This window comes from Ambystoma mexicanum, chromosome 2p, assembly GCF_040938575.1.
Source record: "Ambystoma mexicanum isolate Mex_15411 chromosome 2p, UKY_AmexF1_1, whole genome shotgun sequence".
Classification (NCBI taxonomy): domain Eukaryota; kingdom Metazoa; phylum Chordata; class Amphibia; order Caudata; family Ambystomatidae; genus Ambystoma; species Ambystoma mexicanum.
The window spans coordinates 1,235,413,364-1,235,432,813 of NC_090923.1; positions in this window are offsets into that span (position 1 = coordinate 1,235,413,364).

A 19,450-nucleotide genomic window follows, 5' to 3' on the forward strand; every position below is an offset into this window, starting at 1 on the left:
GGGCTAGCAGGTAATTATTACAAACTGATTGTTTCCAGAACAAGTGACAATAGTCCCCTATTGGAACAATGGACAAGGAGATTAACATGTGAGAAGACGCCGAGCGATGTGTAGTAATTTGCAATAATGTTTGCCTTTCGTTTATAAGCTTGGGGGAAAGATGCATCAAATTAAAATCCTAAATACAGTACACTGGATGCCTGAGAGATTGCATAAGAGAGGTCTCTCTGATACAAATTAATGTTGGGTCTGTGTTCACATAGTGGGCACTCTGGAACACATGCTTTGTGAGTGTGGGAGGGTGAGAGATTTTTTAAAGAGGCTGCATCATTTTTAACAATGTATGCGGAATGTCTTTGAATTTTGATTTCAGTACATTAATTCTTGGTGATGACGAATTAATAACTGACCTAAGTACCTCAGAGAAATAATTGTTCAAGTAGCCAAAAATTTAATTTTAAGAGGGTGGAAATCGAGACTATCTCCTTAAGTGGATGTGTGGATGGATGAAATGTTGAAATTGGTGACATGGAAAGAATGATTTATCGTCGAAAAAAGAAATTGATATTTTTTGAGAAGACATGGTGCAGATTCCTAGACATGTACTAGCTCTGTAAATACTTTATTTGTGGGGGGAGGGTTCAGGTGTATTAAGACAAGTGATGGTATAGTGTTTTTCCAAGATATTGTAAATGCAAAAATTGTGAATAAAATAAATAAATAAATACTTAAATAAAATAAAACTTCACAATAATATTGATTTTCACCATTGGATAGATTCTTTTGGTACAGCCATGTTGCAAACATCTCCTGCCAGGACGGAAAACCTGTGTCAAACTGATGTGAACACTAGTCAGATCTGTCCTCCTATGGCGAGCACAGCCTGCCAAACAAGGGGGGCTGATTTGGTATCCTCTGTTGGAGGGCCTAGCGAAGATAGTGCTCCCCAAACGGTTTTGATGGACGTTGTTTCTACAACCTTGTCAAACGTTTTGTTTTCTTTAGGAAACCATTGTCTATAGGAAATAGGAGTGTTGGCAATCCTACTGGTAAGCCTATGGTCCCTCCTGCAGAGATGTTGCTAGGTCTGGAAAAGATCTGGGTCTACGCTAATGTCGGGAACACTGGGACTCAGGGCTAGCTGGCTTTTTGGTTGTAGTCCCTGAGCTTCAATACCTACAACCTAAAGACCCGAAGCTATAGCTTCCTCACCCCCCCCCACCCCTCCTAGCAACGCCTCCAGTGAGGAATGATTTTCATCTAACAGAGTATGCCCAAGATTCTCGACCCTAACTTAAGAAGTTTTATCATGGATCGGAGAAACTTTGTACTAACTAATTTAAATAAAGCTGAGCGGTGTGAATCTAGGCAGTGTCTAAAAAAGAAGGTCTTCCATTGGTTGCAAGCATGAACAGGGCCTGGGTGTATCAGAATGCAGGACCTCAGATTGCAACAAAGGGTTCAAGTTAAGGCCTGGTCCACAGAGGACAATGGTGATTGTAGGTTATGGACTCAGTAATCTCCCTGTCTCTTTGAGCCGCTGCAAGACTCTGCTCAAATGTTTTTTCATCTCCAAGATTAAGATCGTTTTTGATGATGTGTGTTAAGTACTGAACAATAATAAAAACAATACCTCTGTTTTGATACTGTTTTCTTAGTTTGAAGTAGCTATTACTAGAGTATGCTTTTGTTTTCTACCCTGTTTGCCTTGTTCTAAATTCATTTTTCAATGAGATTTGTTTGATGTCATGTCTTTGGCTTCATTTGTTTGTACAGTTTTGTGTCAATGTGCGCCCTCATGCCTGCGGACCATGGCGCGTAATAAATGAGACAAAAATTACAATTGAATAGGTACAAAGAAGAGTGCTCTAATGAAAACACACTGTTTCATCCCTTATTACCCTCTGCATTAAAGGAGAAAAAGAAAGAAACTCACTTTTTTTGTTGTTTGGAGAAAATAATAGTTTGTTTATCTATGCAGTTGAAAAAATCAACATAGAGTGAACAGTTCTCCAAATAACATAACATCACACGGTTTAATGAAACCAACCGTACAGGCTTATAGGATATATTTACAAACACATGGGGTCACATAGTTTGACACAACAGTCGTGTAAGTAACGCAAACTCAATCAAAATACATAGTTTGTTATGGTGATTCATATACTTCATTATAAAACAACACAATTAGACAAAGTAAGCAACAACAGAAAAAAAAAAAAGGGGTTCGTGAATTGACAATTGGTAGTGGACAGTGACAATGCACTGTTGTTCGCACCCCAAACTATTATTTTCTCCAAACAACAAAAAAAGTGAGTTTCTTTCTTTTTCTCCTTTAATGCAGAGGGTAATAAGGGATGAAACAGTGTGTTTTCATTAGAGCACTCTTCTTTGTACCTATTCAATTGTAATTTTTGTCTTAAAGTAACCCTCCTGGGTAGAATAGGTCCATAACCAGGAGCCCATTTTTTGAAGCGTAATAAATGAGTACATTAGTTTACAAAAAAGCTATGCCTTTCTTTTAAATGCTGTGTTAGGTTTGGTGAGCGGTGCCATGTTCTGTTAAGTTGATGTTTTTTGTTAGTTGCACTAGGTTGCTCCATAATGTTATCTTATGTTTTTTCACATGCTGGTCTGTCATGTTGCCATGCTATGCTCAAACCCTCCTACTTCCTAGAAGCCGGGAAACCAACCAGGGGCGCCGGGTACGGAGGTGCTATCGGGCTGAGGCACCCCCCTCGGAAAAGCAATTTGTGCTAAATGTTCATATATTTTCAATGCAACATCCCTAAAATCTGGCCACTGGCAGCCTCTGGGAAATTGAAAAGTTGGCTCCTATGCAACCAACACATAATTCTCCTTCCAAGAGCCCCGCCCTTTCTCATCTTTCGGGTCAGGCCTCACCAATAGATGAACCCTAAGTTGTCCCAGTTTTTAAATCGGGGGAATGAATCCATCATACCAGGTCTGAACTTCCATTACCGACAAGGCAAACATGCTCTTAGAAGTCATCCCAATGCAACATTAAGCAGTTTACAAAACACAAAACAAATAAATACATTTAAAGTGACACTCAGTTAGTCAATAGGGCCTTGAAGCCCAAAAGAAAATCGATACATTTGAGCTCAACAGGACTCCATTCTTCTCAGCAGCTTAGCACAATAATCAGATAATTGCAGACACATTTGGCACCTACTAGCTGGCACATTTTCAGTTTTAGTCGAGACTGGGCACAAGAAATATCCTTTAATTGATTTTTCACCACCCTTCTTAACCCCCTTCGCTGACACCTCCAAACAGCATATTTGGTGTAACCCCTAACACAAGCACCTTATGTAAAGGGCAGGGCTCCCACAGGGACGTCATTTCAACAAAATGCCATGGGTAGCGGAAGTGACATCACACAACCCTTGTTCCCCTTATGACATGTGGTCATTTGACCCCACCCCCAAGTGACATCACAGGAAGTGATGGTAAACAGCCTTCAGATTTTTCAGATGCGTCTAGTGCCAGTTTTTCCAGGTGCTGTCATTTCAGCTAGATATAAGAACCGAGGCACAGAGGGAGGCGTGATTTGTCCACGATCACACATTTGGGGAGTGTCATTTTCCAGATTCTACGTGGGGTCTATATGTAAAACATGCATAATGCAGTACTTGTAACAGGGTAACCAAAATCTGTAACAAAGTTTACAGCTAGTGTATGAAACATCTATAGATTAATGAACACAGACGTACTAGTTATCTATGGCGCGGGTGTGCTAAACTAGCCAAAAAAGCACTGACCTGGGGAGGAGTGCACTGCTGTTTACCCAGGAGCAAAATGCTGCACGAGCAAAGCGTGAAAATTAAATCAGTGAACAGGATTTAGTATCAACTGAATTACCTGGTTATAAATGTGTCTGAGTGTCAGCTACCACTACAATAGCAGAAAGCTATTAGACTGGTCTGAATGCACACAAGGGAGTGCACCTGATAATGTTATCTTTGCCAGTACTCCTATGTAAGAACATGCTCCCGTTGGTTTGGCCATTAAAAGTGACATGTCACAATATGAAAACCTGTCCAAAGGGGCTCCAATATACGAGAGTCTAGACCCATAAGAACACTTACCGAGCTTGATTCATCATAGATGCTCAGTTAATAAAAAGCCATTCTACAATAAAAAAATATACATGCCGCTACACCAAAATATCAGTCTAGCGAAGTAACACTACTTATCATGCTTGCTTTTTTAAAGATGCTGAGTAATAAATGTCATGCCACAGTAAGCAATGGCTAGACTGATTGCACCAAAATGACAGTGTATCCAGGTAATGACACACATGAACTTGGCTCTCCCTGAATAAACAAGTTAAACATGCAAAGTCAATAAAGGATGTGGCAAAAATGCTGCAGTGATCCCCAGTCTCCCAGGGCCTTACACACACATGCATCCCCTTTCACCCACCAGTCACTCACCCATACCTACCCTCTCACGTTCATTCACACTGCATTCACAACACAGCACACACCCAACCACCACCCAGAACAATTAACCACTCACTACCACATGAATTCACATTCAGACACCAGTCACTCACTCACTCACTCACTCACTCACTCACTCACTCACTCACTCACTCACTCACAACTTCTCTTACATCCATGCATTGAATTCTCTACACAGCCCCCCCATCCACCCAGAACATTAAAAAACACACCATCACATTAATACTCATTCACCTACCAGTCACTCATGCCTTCTCTTACATTCACTCATTGCATTCTCTACACAGGCACACAATAACCTAGAACATTCAAATACACACTATCACATTCATGCTCATTCACCCACCAGTGACTCACTCACATCTTCTCTTACATTCACTCCTTGCATTCTCTGCACAGACACACACCCACCCACCCAGAACATTCAAAAACACACATCATATCACATTACTTTTCATTCACCCAACATGCACTTGCATAGATCTGACATGCACTTAACACATGCAAAATACGCATCATATTTTCAAAAAAGGCCTTCTTACCTTTTTCTAGCAGCTTCGGTCCATCCTTCCAGGCCACCCTCGGCTTCTCTGTGCTGCTCACAAACAGGAACCGGGAAGCTGCAAGAGTTTCCTGGTTCCTGTATGTGAGCTACAAAGAAGCCGAGGGAGAAGGGGTTGGACCTGAACGTGGCCTGTGCCACATGTCACGGTCAGCTCCAACGCCAACCCCTACTAAGCGAGCACCTCCCCGCCCCAGCCTTCACCCTGATGAATTTAAAAATGTGGAGTTGCAAGGGAGATCCCAGGGGTTGCAATTGTGGCCCCCTAGGGTCACAGCTGCAACACCTGGCGAGCCCCAAATGACATCCCTCTGCTCCCCTCTTAAATGAGAGGAGGCAACGGGCACAGGAAGGGAGTATGTGGAAGAGTGGTACATGCAGGTGTTTCCCAGATAAGCAAAACACTGGTTTAACTACGGGTCTTGTCTTAGAGCTGATGGAACCTAAAGAATAAGTTGGCAGTATTATCAGGACTAGGTACAGTGCTTTAAGTGGGATGAGTAATCGAGGGGTGCTCTTACAAGGTGGTATTGCCTAAGTGGTTGATGTATCCTATACACTTCTTTTCTTTCTTTTTTGTCTTTAATAATTTATAATGCACACCTCAGGACCCGGAGGCTTATGGGCACAACTAACATAAAAGGAGAACAGCAAGATGTAACAAAAAGCTAAGCCAATAGGAGGAAGGGTTGGGGATTTCCAGAAGAAAGGAATTAGATTCCTGATTTATCTAAATAGGTGCGTTTTCAGTTTTTTATTTTGAAGTTTTCAATCAAGTTCATTTTTCACTCTTCCTGAAGAGACTTTCAGAACCATGGGTGCTGCTAGCTTCACTTGTGTGATTGAGCACATAGGCCCTTTTAGCTGGAGTGTGTCATTTGACCTGTGCATTCCTATGGGAGGATAGCTCAGCGGCAGTGTGCATGCCTTGGAAGCAAGACGACACGAAGCAACACAGGTTCGATCGCTGGGTCTGCGCTTAGAAAACCTCTGGGTATTTAACCGCGTTATAAATACACAACTAAGACAAAAAAAAAAGCAATTACGCAACTAAAAGACAAACAATTCCTGTAACAGCACCTCGATGCCCGTAGGCTGTGTGAGTGCTTTAAAAATGCAAATAAATAAAATAAATGATGTTGGATTTAACAATCAAGGCATCGAACAGATATACAAGTGCGTGATACTTTTAAGCACCATAACCAATATGATGCAAATCTCTTCTTGCTGAGGTAACATGATTAAACTTCTTCAGCCCCAAGATCGCTCTGACTGCACTATTCTGTATAGTCTGAAGTCTGATGTACTCTGATGTATTAATACCTATGAGACGGCTACTGCAGTAGTCTACCTTGGACCCGATTATTGCTCTTGCAATTATTTCACAGTTGGCTCTTGAGATGAACGGGCGCATTTCAGTGAGTCATTTTCTGTAATATGCTGATGAGGACACCAAGTGACTCACTTGGGCCTTCATATTCAGATGTTGGTGTAACACAATACCTAGTGTTTTTACTTTTGTTTTGGTCTCAAGGTGATGTACTGCAAGTATAAACCTTTTATAGTAATCACCCAACTTCTTTATTTTCATAGGTGTGCCAACAATCATGAGTTCCGTTTATTCTTTGTTAAGCACAAGGCCATTCTCTACCATCCATGTTTGTATGATCTCATAGACCTGATTCAGTCTGGCAGCGTCTTGCTCATAATCTCCTGACAGCGAGACAACGCACTGCGTGTCATCCGCATAGTTTGTAAATTCAATACCATTACTGTTTAGTAGCTCGAACAGGGGAATAGTAAAAATATAACTGAACAGAAGAATTAGGCAAGGTCTACCTGGCCCAAACTGTACATCAGGAGACATGTTAATGTTAATGTTAATGTTAAAGGATATTTGTAACACGCACTATCACCACCGGAGTGGTCCCCTGGCGCTCTGGCGGCTCTGAAAGAGGGGGGATGGGTGAGTTAGTGGGAATAAGCTGGAAAAGTGCAAGAGAGCAGTGATGTGCTGTTGGCAGCCTCAGCCCGGTGGGTCAGTTGGTTGGGCTTGGGGTGTTTTACGGTCTGTAGTCGTTGTGTGCTGTTCTGCTAGTCTATGTGTGGTTTGTTTTGTTGTTGCAATGTAGTGAAGGTTGTGCGGATTGCTGTATTTAGGCTTGTGGTTGTGTTTGTTAGAGTTTGAGAGGTGTATGCAGAGGGCTGAAGTTGTTAGTGCATTATTTAGTTGGCATTGCTGTCCCTGCAACTGTGTCAAGGTGTGATGCCCGCTATCATTCGCTATTCCATCCAGGTGTGGAATTTGTCATCCCTCACAGTTTCTTTCAAGTGTAGCACATGCCAACATTCACAACGCCGTCTAGAAGTGACATAAGCTAAGGTAAAGGATGACATCTAAGTGTGGCACATGCCAACATTCACAATCCCGTCTAGATGCGACAGAGGCTAAGGTTAAGGATGACATCTAAGTTCGGCACATGCTAACACCCACAATCAAACCCGATGCAATGAGGGCTAAAGTAAAGGATGACATCCAAGTGTGGCACATGCTAACATTCATATTCTATGTAGATGCGATGAGGGCTAAAGTTACGGATGACATCCAAGTGTGGCACATGCTAACATTAATATTCTATCTAGATGCGATGAGGGCTAAAGTTAAGGATGACATCAAAGTGTGGCACATGCTAACATTCATATTCTATCTAGATGCGATGAGGTCTAAAGTTAAGGATGACATCCAACTGTGGCACATGCTAACATTCATATTTTATCTAGATGCGATGAGGGCTAAAGTTAAGGATGAAATCTAAGTGTGGCACATGCCAACATTCACATTTCCATCCAGAGGCGACGGAAGCCAAAGTTAGGATGACATCTAAGTGTGGCACATGCTAACGTTCATATTCTATGTAGATGCGGTGAGGGCTAAAGTTAAGGATGAAATCCTAGTGTGGCACATGCTAACATTCATATTCTATCTAGATGCGATGAGGGCTAAAGTTAGGGATGACATCCAAGTGTGGCACATGCTAACATTAATATTCTATCTAGATGCGATGAGGGCTAAAGTTAAGGATTAAATCTAAGTGTGGCACATGCTAACATTCACATTTCTATCTGGAAGTGACAGAAACTAAAGTTAGGATGAAATCTAAGTGTGGCACATGCCAACATTCACATTTCCATCCAGAGGCGACGGAAGCCAAAGTTAGGATGACATCTAAGTGTGGCACATGCTAACATTCATATTCTATCTAGATGCGATGAGGGCTAAAGTTAAGGATGACATCGAAGTGTGGCACATGCTAACATTCATATTCTATCTAGATGCGATGAGGACTAAAGTTAAGGATGACATCCAAGTGTGGCACATGCTAACATTAATATTCTATCTAGATGGGATGAGGACTAAAGTTAAGGATGACATCCAAGTGTGGCACATGCTAACATTCATCTTCTATCTAGATGCGATGAGGGCTAAAGTTAAGGATGAAATCTAAGTGTGGCACATGCCAACACTCACATTTCCATCCAGAGGCGACGGAAGCCAAAGTTAGGATGACATCTAAGTGTGGCACATGCTAACATTCATATATTCTATCTAGATGCGATGAGGGCTAAAGTTAAGGATTAAATCTAAGTGTGGCACATGCTAACATTCACACTTCTATCTGGAAGTGACAGAAACTAAAGTTAGGATGACATCTAAGTGTGGCACATGCTAACATTCATATTCTATCTAGATGCGATGAGGGCTAAAGTTAAGGATGACATCGAAGTGTGGCACATGCTAACATTCATATTCTATCTAGATGCGATGAGGGCTAAAGTTAAGGATGACATCGAAGTGTGGCACATGCTAACATTCATATTCTATCTAGATGCGATGAGGGCTAAAGTTAAGGATGACATCGAAGTGTGGCACATGCTAACATTCATATTCTATCTAGATGCGATGAGGGCTAAAGTTAAGGATGAAATCTAAGTGTGGCACAGGCTAACATTCATATTCTATCTAGATGCGATGAGGGCTAAAGTTAAGGATGAAATCTAAGTGTGGCACATGCTAACATTCACATTTCTATCTGGAAGTGACGGAAACTAAAGTTAGGATGAAATCTAAGTGTGGCACATGCCAACATTCACATTTCCATCCAGAGGCGACGGAAGCCAAAGTTAAGGATGACATCTAAGTGTGGCACAGGCTAACATTCACATTCATATTGCAAATATGTTTTTAGGTCACTTGCATGGCCTCAACTGGACCTGTTTGCATCCAATGTTCATGTTTTAAATACATGTATTTGCTTAGTCTGCGAATAAATGGCTGTCTATAGATAGATCAATGCCTATATAAACAATTCAACCCATTCTGTAAGTAAATCATCTAAAAGAAAGGAGAGGGGACAAACAGCAGCAATGTGAGTTGCTGGTCGCTTTGCATAAAGGACAATTTTGGAACATAAGTATGGGCAGATATTTTTGGTAGTGATTCAATCATGCAATCATTCTGAGTACGTAATGCACACTGAGTTTGGTGTTCATTCCGTTTGTCAGAACACTCACCCTAACAGAAACGTTTTTGCAAACCACCAACCATGTATAATTATGTGGACAGCCTCAGCTGACGCATGCAATGTTTGGTTGTCCTGCTTTAACAGAGGTGCACGTCTCATTCCGCTAAATGCATTCATTTCACAGCTTGTACATCGATTGCGGGGTGAGGTGCCTGCCATTCTCAACTAACTCCTTCGAATCTCCCGGAGTGGCTTTCAGACCCCAAACATTCAAACATGGGAAAATATAGTGAGTGCTTATTAGCGGGGGGCTGAGAGAGCTCCAGCAGTGCACCAGTTCAGACTCGGTTTTTTGTGACCATTGGGGCGCCACCTCTGCTTACTAAAGACCTGACTATGGTTAAACGACGTAATTGGCCCTCATTCCAACCCAGGCGTTAAGGGTTTAACGGCACCGTCGGCGCCGTTAACCCTTAACGCCTGATTTCCACCTTAACACCTGCTTTTAGCAGGTGTTAAGTACCAAGGCGCTAAGCGTCCTTGGCGCTAATTACGGCACCGTAATTTACGGTGCCGTAATTAGCGCCTTCCCCACTCCCATTATGCCCTATGGGGCAAAAATGGGAATGGGGAAGGGTAAATGGGGATTGTGGATTTACCGCCCCACTCACCTTGGAATGGGGCGGTAAATCCACCATCCACCATGGTGTAAACAGAGTTTACACCATGGTGGTAAAGTAGGCAACTTACCACCTGGGTTGGAATGAGGGCCATTGTCTCGTGCCCATATTTGAGATTGCAGGATGGCTGCTGAGGGCCTTATCTGGGGGAGTCCTTAGATTCAGGGCTCTAGCACGTCGCCACTGATGCAGTGATGCATCTGCTGTTTGCCACAGCTGTCAAATGGCCCTTTTTGGACTTTACAACTTGCAGCAATGTACCCAAGCACTTGGTTCTTAGGCAGCACATTCACTCCCTGTATGAAAAAGCAACATGCGTGGGCCCTGTATTGCCCACGAATTGTCACCATACAGAAACATTCTATCTTATTTCAGATATTGGTAGTCGCTCATAAGTATCATTATCAGTCTGTATGATCCACAGCACCACAAAGGGGATGGCAATGCAGGGTGGCAAAGAGTAACGTATGGTCAACCAATCATACTGCCTTGTTCCGTTACCACCATTATCTTTGATACACCCATCTTGCCTCATCTTACTGTTGTTCTTCACCAAGTACAAGGGTTGATTTTGTGCTCGATGCATTGCAAATCAATAAAAGTGGGTTTGTCCCCACACTCCTACCACACCTTGGTATTGTAGTTCTGTACTATCTATTAGGCTTACCGTGCTCATGTGACTTGTGTGTGTGGCACGCCCTCACTTACCGGCAGGGTCCTGGCTGGCATACCAGTGGTGGTGGCTCCTCTTGCGGTTGTCTGCCATCAACATAGCGCAACCTGGATGCGGCTGGTGGGGTGGGGGGGCGCCAAACGCCACGCATCAGTGCCATCATGTTGGTGTCTCTGAGGCAAGCCGGAGGCACCGCCCCTTGGCTACCCAGGACTTCCATCAGCATCCTGGGTTGCCAGGAACACGTGTCTTGCGCTATGGCGCGAGATTGTAGTATAAAGTGCAGAGACGGACTGAGAGTCCTTGCATCTTAACACTCCCTGCCAGTTCTGTCGCGACGTTAGTTCTGGCCACTTCTACTTGTTGATATTGGTCTGTTCCTGCTTCCTGTTCTCTGTTCCTTTTCTCTTGTCTGTCCTGGTCTCTTTTTGTCCAGTCCTCCTCGCTGGTCCTTATTATTATTATTTTCACATTGTTCTATGCTGTTCTGGTTCCCTGATTGCCTGCTCCTTGATCTGAGCCAGTCACTGGGGTTTTTTCCCCTCACCTCGGCACTAGTTTCCTGCCTTGTGGATCCTAATTCTATATTACCAGAGCTTCATCCACGGGATCAACTTGCAGCGCTCCACAGCACTTTGGCTGACTATTTCACCAGCATTAAGATATAAGGCACCCCTGACAGTGTTCCACACTGTTCCTGTGCCACGTAAATACAGGGGTGCTATACCGTGGCATAGGAAGCTTGTCCAAGAGGTCTGGGAGTCGCTATTACTCCTGAGCTTACTGGGTGAGTCTCCTGTGTCCCACAGACTACAAGTTCGTCATGGCTGCTCCTTCGAGATTACGAGATCCAAGAAACACTTCAGGACCTCCACAAAAACGTTACTCCTTGACACTATCGCTCTGACTGATTGGGTTGTCCCTTACTAGGTTTGACAAAGAATCAATGGTTCCTTTACAGTAAATGAGCCTAGATCTTGGTGTTATCCTTTTACTGAATGCACTGAAAAACCATGCCTGCTGCACACTACTCTTACACTAAATCCCATGTTGAACAGGAGTGGTTATTTCATAGTCAAAGGGTTCCAAGTGAAGCCCAAAGGTGACCAGTAGATCCTTTGATGGCCAGAAGTCAAAGAAGGCTCTAAATAAGTCCAGTCCCTTACTGGCACTTTGTCCATGACCGGTTGTATGACTGCCCAAGTCTAGTGGTTTTCAATCTGTGTTGGGTGCTTAAGGTTCTATAAAATGTCATTCTGGTTTATGGCAACTTCCTCTATTTGCCTGCCAGAGGAAAACATTGTAATCACCTTGTTTCTTGATCCAAGAGTTGGTTCATTTTATTATTCTTTTAATTGGGTCATTGACTCGACACAGTTTCAAAGAGTTGAATGTTTTTCCAGCTGGGCTCTGTTGTCCTCACCCTGACATTCTACAGTTCTCTGTGAGAATATTAGACCAAAGGGGTTTTGGGTGATTTGGCCAAAGGGCTTGAGGGAAGAGGGTGCATCTTGGTGTTTGGGGCAATAAAGCTTGACTTACCTCCCTTCTAGTCTCCGGATTTCCTGGGATTGCCACAATTCTTGGTGATGAGGAAGTGTCAAGGACGTTAGGTGATAGGTAGCACAGGCACTGGCACGTTTCCATTTCCACCCCAAGTTTCTCAGCATCATAATAGTAGATGCCAGTGCCTATTGGTTAGGTGGCCCTCTCACAAGGTACTGGGAACGGGGAAAGCAATGTGGCCTATGCCTCCTGTGCCCTAAAACTGCTTGAACAAATATAGAGGCAAACCTTGGCCTGCATTTAGGCAGCTGAAATGTTCTGCCAGTTTGTGTCGGGTTGACAGCTTACATTATGCTCAGACGATAAGCCCCGGGTCAGTTTGCTTTTGAAGCCACTTGGTGACAAGATCTCTCCCAGGCTGGTCCACCTAATAACAAAGTTGTAGGAGCATGCTTTTAATGTTGAATAGATTCTGTGAAGGAAGAACATCCCTACAGGTGTTCCTGCTCACCTGCACAGGTAAATCCCCTGACAAGTCTGCACCTGTATCCACCACTGAAGACTGAGTGATGGAGGATTTGGTCTGGGTGTAGTTCACCCTGCAGGAATGGGAGGCAGAGGCAGCTAAGGACCTTGTGCTAGGTCTGCTCAAGGCGAGGACCTTCCATGGGTGGTCCCTGTTCAGAAACATTGAGGAGGGAATTTGGGCCTTATCTACAGGTGCAGACCGAACTTTCACTGGGGGGTGGCTTTGCCTTCTGAGAAGGGACACTCGCAGAGTGGGCTCACTCTGGGCACATGTGGATTTTGCCCACAAAAAGGATGTCGTGGGCGAACTACTGTCGGCCGGAGATAGATCTGATTATGGACATTTACTTGTATGCCTTTACTGTTCCCTCAGAGCAAACTGTGTTAAGACTTAATGGAGCCTTTTTGCCGTCTGACAAGCTATATGCTGTCATGCTTATAGATTATGCCAGCAAGTAGCCGGAGGTTGGATTTGTGGTTTCCCCCACCACGGGCTAGACCTTCCTTCAAACGATATTCATGATGTTGATGTGCTAATGCCGTGGCAGACCTCAGAGCGGAGCCCATTAGTCAGAGAAATAGGGGTGTAGGCCTTACAATGCAAAACAACCCTCAAACCTGTATTCCTACACCAGCCATTTTCAGACAGGCCCTATTTCACTAGTTTACATTTCCACTGTAAATATCAATACCCCTCTCTCTCTCTCTCTCTCTCTCTCTCTCTCTCTCTCTCTTTCTCTCTCTCTCTCTCTCTCTCTCTCTCTCTCTCTCTCTCTATCAAATAGATACATTGTACCCTGTGTGAAACAAAACAATCATCTGCAGGTGGGCAGATGAGGGAAAGGAGTGCAGTCTGGAAACTCCACTCATTACCATAAACTACATGATTAGGGTCATTTGAGGCAATACATTGCTGCTTAAGATATGAAAACCAAAGACAACAATTTCACATACATTAGTATGTTGATTGCCAGGCTGAAGGATGCCTAAAACCTCACTCCAACATGCTCAGATTCTGTGGTCGGTGGCCTGCTCAATGTTGTCCGTAAGTTGCTTGTCGGGCATTGACATATCGTAGTGATAGATACACAGTTGCAAAAAAAGTAACTGCACATAACTCAAAGGGGAGGCTTAATCCCCACATTGCCTGGGCTGTTTTTGTAGGTCATATGAAAACTCAGAGATTGGGTAGGCTTTTGGTGTAAAAAGGCATGTTTAATGGGACCCACTCGGGTCAGAACATATTATTAAAGTTGTAGCTTGTCCTGCTCTATGAAACAGAGTTGCAGTTATGCAACCACCTTCCTGGCGCTTCTCTGACCAGGATTCCATCCTGCAGCACTTTCGTTTCATACCCCGATTCAAGATGGCGCCCAGATGTTCCCACGACGCACTGACGTCATCGCGCATCCATAGTCCGGAACACTTGTCATCCGGAAATAAATAGAGAACAGTCTGAAGGCGCTCCGCGTTGCAATTTTGTGTGATTGCGGTATGCTAGTTTCTTTGCCCTTCACCTGCTTTCTACTTGTCTTGTTTCCCCCCTTTCTGGTGTGCTTTCCTGGTTCCCGGTTCCATTTTGTTTCCTTCTCATAACCGCTCCTTCTTGTCGCTCCTCCTCCTTGGCACGGCATGGCAGGGGTCTTCCTCCATTTTTTCCGGAGCTCTAGCTGGGCTGTCCCAGTCTTCTGTCTTCAGGATTTCAGAGGTTTCCACAGTGGTAGCCACGTTGTTTGATCTTCTACAGATTCAGCTTCTGAAGCCATCTTCCAAGCTTGTGAAGACTCACTCCCTTGGACATTGGTGTTTACCTGGACATTCTTCTTTTCACTTTGGGGTGTTTTCCCCCCCTCAAGGTTTTTTTTCCCTGGGACCTGGCTCTCGAGGCGGTCGCAGTGCTTACCTGTTCTCATATAAATTGGATTGCACAGTGGCTACCTGGAAGGACAGGCCTTACCTCTTCTAAGCAAAGGACTCCAGAAGCAAAGAGGTAAGGACTGATTCTGACAAACTGCAAGGACCATAGAAAAAAGAAAGAGAAGAAGACAATGGAGTAAGTGCTGGAGCTCGTGGCTGCTGTCCAGGGTCTATAGTTAGAGATACAGGATCTGAGAACAGAAAATACTGTGCTGCGTCAAGCCCTGGAACAGGGGAATCCACCTGTGGATCAATCACAGTATCGAGGTCCGGCCATTGAGAAATACAGCGGACAACCAAAGAAGTTTAGGGAATTTATGGATGCTTATACACTGGCGTTCACCTTTAGGCAGGATGCCTTCCACACTGAACGTTCCCGTGTGGGTTTTGTGATCACCCATTTGATTGGTAGTGCCTTGTCCTGGGCTACCCCTCTTGTGGTTTCTGGTAACCCACTTCTGTATGATTTAAAGGGATTTATCAAAGCCTTTTCGGGTGTCTTTGACCGCCCAGAATTCACCTTTACTAAACAAGATTCCTCCTGGACTTCACTCAAGGTACCTCGGATGTATTAACTGACATGACTCGATTCAAACAACTTGCCCAGCAGACTGCTTGGCCAGAAGAGGCTTGTGTGACTTTGTTTAGGAGAGGTCTCTCCGATGAACTGAAGGATGAACTAGCCCAGATACCACACCCTACTTCATTTGAGGATCTAGGCAAGCTGGTTCTCCAGATTGACTATCAACTACAGGAACGAAAGCTAGAAAGACGGCGGGCAAGGAGCTTGCCTCCTCCTGTCCTAACAGCATCATCTGCCCCAGTACCTAAAACCAAAGAAGAGCCCATGCAGATAGGGACTGCTTGAGGACACTTTACCAACAAAGAGTTACAGAGACTAAGAGACAACCATTTGTGCATGTACTGTGCATCCAGTGAACACCTGGTCAGAGTTTGCCCACTGGCTCCCCCTCGCAGGTCGGGAAATGGCAGCTCCCGCTTGTAGTTGGGACCTACATTCGGGAGTCTCTTTCTAGTCCCAGAAGCTCCAATACTGAGCGGACTCCAAAAGTGGAACTCTTGGTCCTTCGTATCTGCTTGTTCTTACCTGGGCAGGATGAAATATCCACATTGGCCATGGTGGACTCAGTGGCAGCGGGTCTTTTCATGGATCAGGATAGGGCGAACCGGATGAAGATCCCTGCTGAAAGCAAAGAGACTGCGGTAACTGTCGAGGGCGTCAACAGCTCCCCGTTGTCCAGTGGACCCATCCTAAACCACACCATTCCCCTCTCTATGGCAATTCAAAAACATAAGGAGGTGCTCTGTTTTGATTTAATCGAAACTGCACATTATCCAGTGATCCTGGGTATACCATGATTGTCCAAACACAACCCCTACACTCTTTTTGGGTTTGGAGCAATGTATGAAATTTTGTGTATCTATGGTTCAAGGGAACCCTAAAGATGTGTCTCGTAACTCAACCGCATCTGTGTCTTCCATAGACACAGTGTTACCTCCTAAGTACTAACAGTACCAGAAGTTGTTCAGTTTGGAAGAACAGAAGATCTTGCCACCACATAGAGAAGATGATTGTGCCATAGACCTCCTCCCAAACTCCAGTATTCCTTTTAGCAGGATGTTTCTGATGTTTCTGATCTCTCTCTTGTCGAGAAACAAGCCTTATGACAATACCTCGATTAACATTTACAGATTGGACTCATCACGGCACCTAAATCGCCTGCAGGGGCATCCCTATTTTTTGTTCCTAAGAAGGATTCGACTGAATTGAGACCATGCCTCGATTAGCGTGGTCTAAATAAGATCATGAATAAAGACAAATACCCCCTACCACTTATCCCAGATTTCATGGAGGCAGTCCGCAATGCAAAAACCTTTACCAAACTGTACCTCCGCGGTGCCTGTCATCTGATTCGGATCAAAAGAAGGGATGAGTGGAAGACCACCTTTCGAATGCCTTTTGGTCATTTCCAGTATCGGGTGATGCCTTTTGGCATGGCCAACGCCCCTGCTGTCTTTCAGAGATACATGGACCATATCCTGGCAGATTTACTGATGCATTCAGTCGTGGTTTATTTGGATGACATCCTTGTGTTTTCAGAGACCCCAGAAAAGAATTAACAACATGTTCGTCAGGTTTTGGAGAGACTTAAAACGGTTGAAGGTAAAGCTTGAGAAGTGCCAGTTTGACATGACTTCCATGTCCTACTTGGGGTACAACATCTCTGGGTATGGCGTATCCATGGATAATAGAAAGGTTACAGCTGTCCTGCAGATGCTCCCTCCTCGTTCCATCAAGAAGCTTCAGAGGTTTCTTGGCATGGCGAACTTCTATCAGAAATGTATTCAGAATTTCCCGAGTACTGTTCTCCCTTTGACTTCCCTGTTAAGAAGAATACCAAGTTCATCTGGTCTACCACTGCCCAAAGGGCCTTTGAGGACTTGAAACACTTGTTCACGTGAGCACCTTTGTTAAAACAACCAGATCGCCAGCAAGCATTTATACTCAAGTCAGATGCTTCTGATTCAGATGTTGGCACTGTCCCAAAACACGAATTTGAGGATCACGAAGAACACCTGATAGCCTTTTTCTCCGAAAGTCTTTCTGTGGTAGAACGCAATTATTCAGTTCTAGAGAACGAGCTACTCGCCATAAAGCTTGCTTGTTCTCAATAGAAACACCTTCTCCTCGGTGCCCAAGCACCTACCAAGGTACTGACTGATCACAGACACCTGATGGTGTTGCAGAATTATGAATGCCAGAACAGTAGACATGCCCGGTGGGCGCATTTTTTCTCGCCTTATCCTCTTGTGATGACATACATCCCTGGATCCAAGAGTGTCATTGCAGACCTGTTATCCCGGAACGGTTGCAACAGTATAGAAAATGAGCCACACAGAAAGATGTTTCCTACTTCTGCTTTTGTGTGCTCGGTAGAGACCTGGTTTCAGCAACTTCAAAGAGATGCCATCAGTGTAGCACCAACAGAAGAACTCAAGAAGGTGCTCACTCTCTGAGATGGCTTGTTCTACCATAATTCTGCAATTTACGTGCCGGGTTCTACTTTTTGTCACAGGATCCTAGAAGTGGGCCACAATGCGCAGATAGTAGGTCACTGAGGCCCCAAGGCAACCTTGGAATTGATACGATGCTATTTCTGGCGGCCTGCTCTGTCCAAAGACGTTAAGTAATTCATTGGAACCTGTGTCATCTGTGCCCAAAACAAGACGTCCCGTCTTTTACCTATTGGATGACTTTGTTCTCCTTCATTGCCTGACCGTCCTTGGCAAAAGACATGACCGATTTCATTGTCGATCTCCCGGAATCCCATGGTTGTACGGTAGTTATGGTTACCATCGACATGCACACCAAGTTGGCACATTTTTCTGGATTACAAAAGATCCCTAAGGCAGAAGGTATGAGTGCTGTGTTTCTAAAGGATATTTTTTGTTTTCACAGACTCCTGGGGCCTCATTACGACCCAGGCGGTAAGTTACCGCCTGGGCCGTGACTTTACCACCATGGCGTAAACTACGCTACGTTTACGCCATGGTGGTTGGCGGACTTACCGCCCCATTCCGACCTTAGCGGGGCGGTAAGTCCCCAATCCCCATTTACCCTTCCCCATTCCCATTTTTGCCCCATAGGGCATAATGGGAGTGGGGAAGGCGTTAATTACTCCACCGTAAATTACGGTGGCGTAATTAACTCCATGGTCCCTTAGCGCCATGGATTTTAACACCTGCTAAAAGCAGGTGTTAAAAGCGCCATGGCGCTAAGGGACCTCGTACTCAGGCGGTAAGGGTCGGCGCTGTTAACGCTGCCGTAAACCCCTTACCGCCTGGGTCGTAATGAGGCCCCTGGAATCAATAATATCTGATCGCAGTGTTCAATACACCTCAAGATTCCGGGCTGCCATATGCAAGAAACTTGGAATTTCTAGAGCAATGTCATCTGGCTACCATCCTGGAACTAACAGCCAAACAGCGATTAAATCAGACTCTGGAGCAATACCTAAGGTGCTTTACCAACCTTTCCCAGGATAACTGGTTCTTGTTGTTACCCATAGCAGAGTTTTCTTACAAAAACGATTCACACCCCTCTTGGCAAATCACCTTTCTTTTGCTCCTATGGATACCATCCCACCGGGTTCCCGAGGATCGCTCCAGTGGTCAGCCCGGTTCCTTCCGTGGAGCAACATTTGGAACACCTCCGTACGGTACAACAAGAGACCCTTCAAGCCTTACAAAATGCACAAAGCAGTTCTAAAAAGTTTGCTGACCGAAAGAAAAGAGACACGAGCAGATACCAAGAAGGCTCCCCGGTATGGCTTTCTTCCAAACTTCTCCCCAGAAGGCTTGAAACCGGGAAGTTTTCTCTGAGATACTTCGGTCCCTTTAAGGTCCCCAAAAGTATCAATCCTGTGGCGTACAGGTTGAAGCTACCCCCCTACGTGGAGTCAAATACATCCTGTGTTCCACATTTCTTTACTAAAGAAATTTGAGGGGAAACTCTAGAAAGACATTGTTCCTCCTCATGAAGACAACGC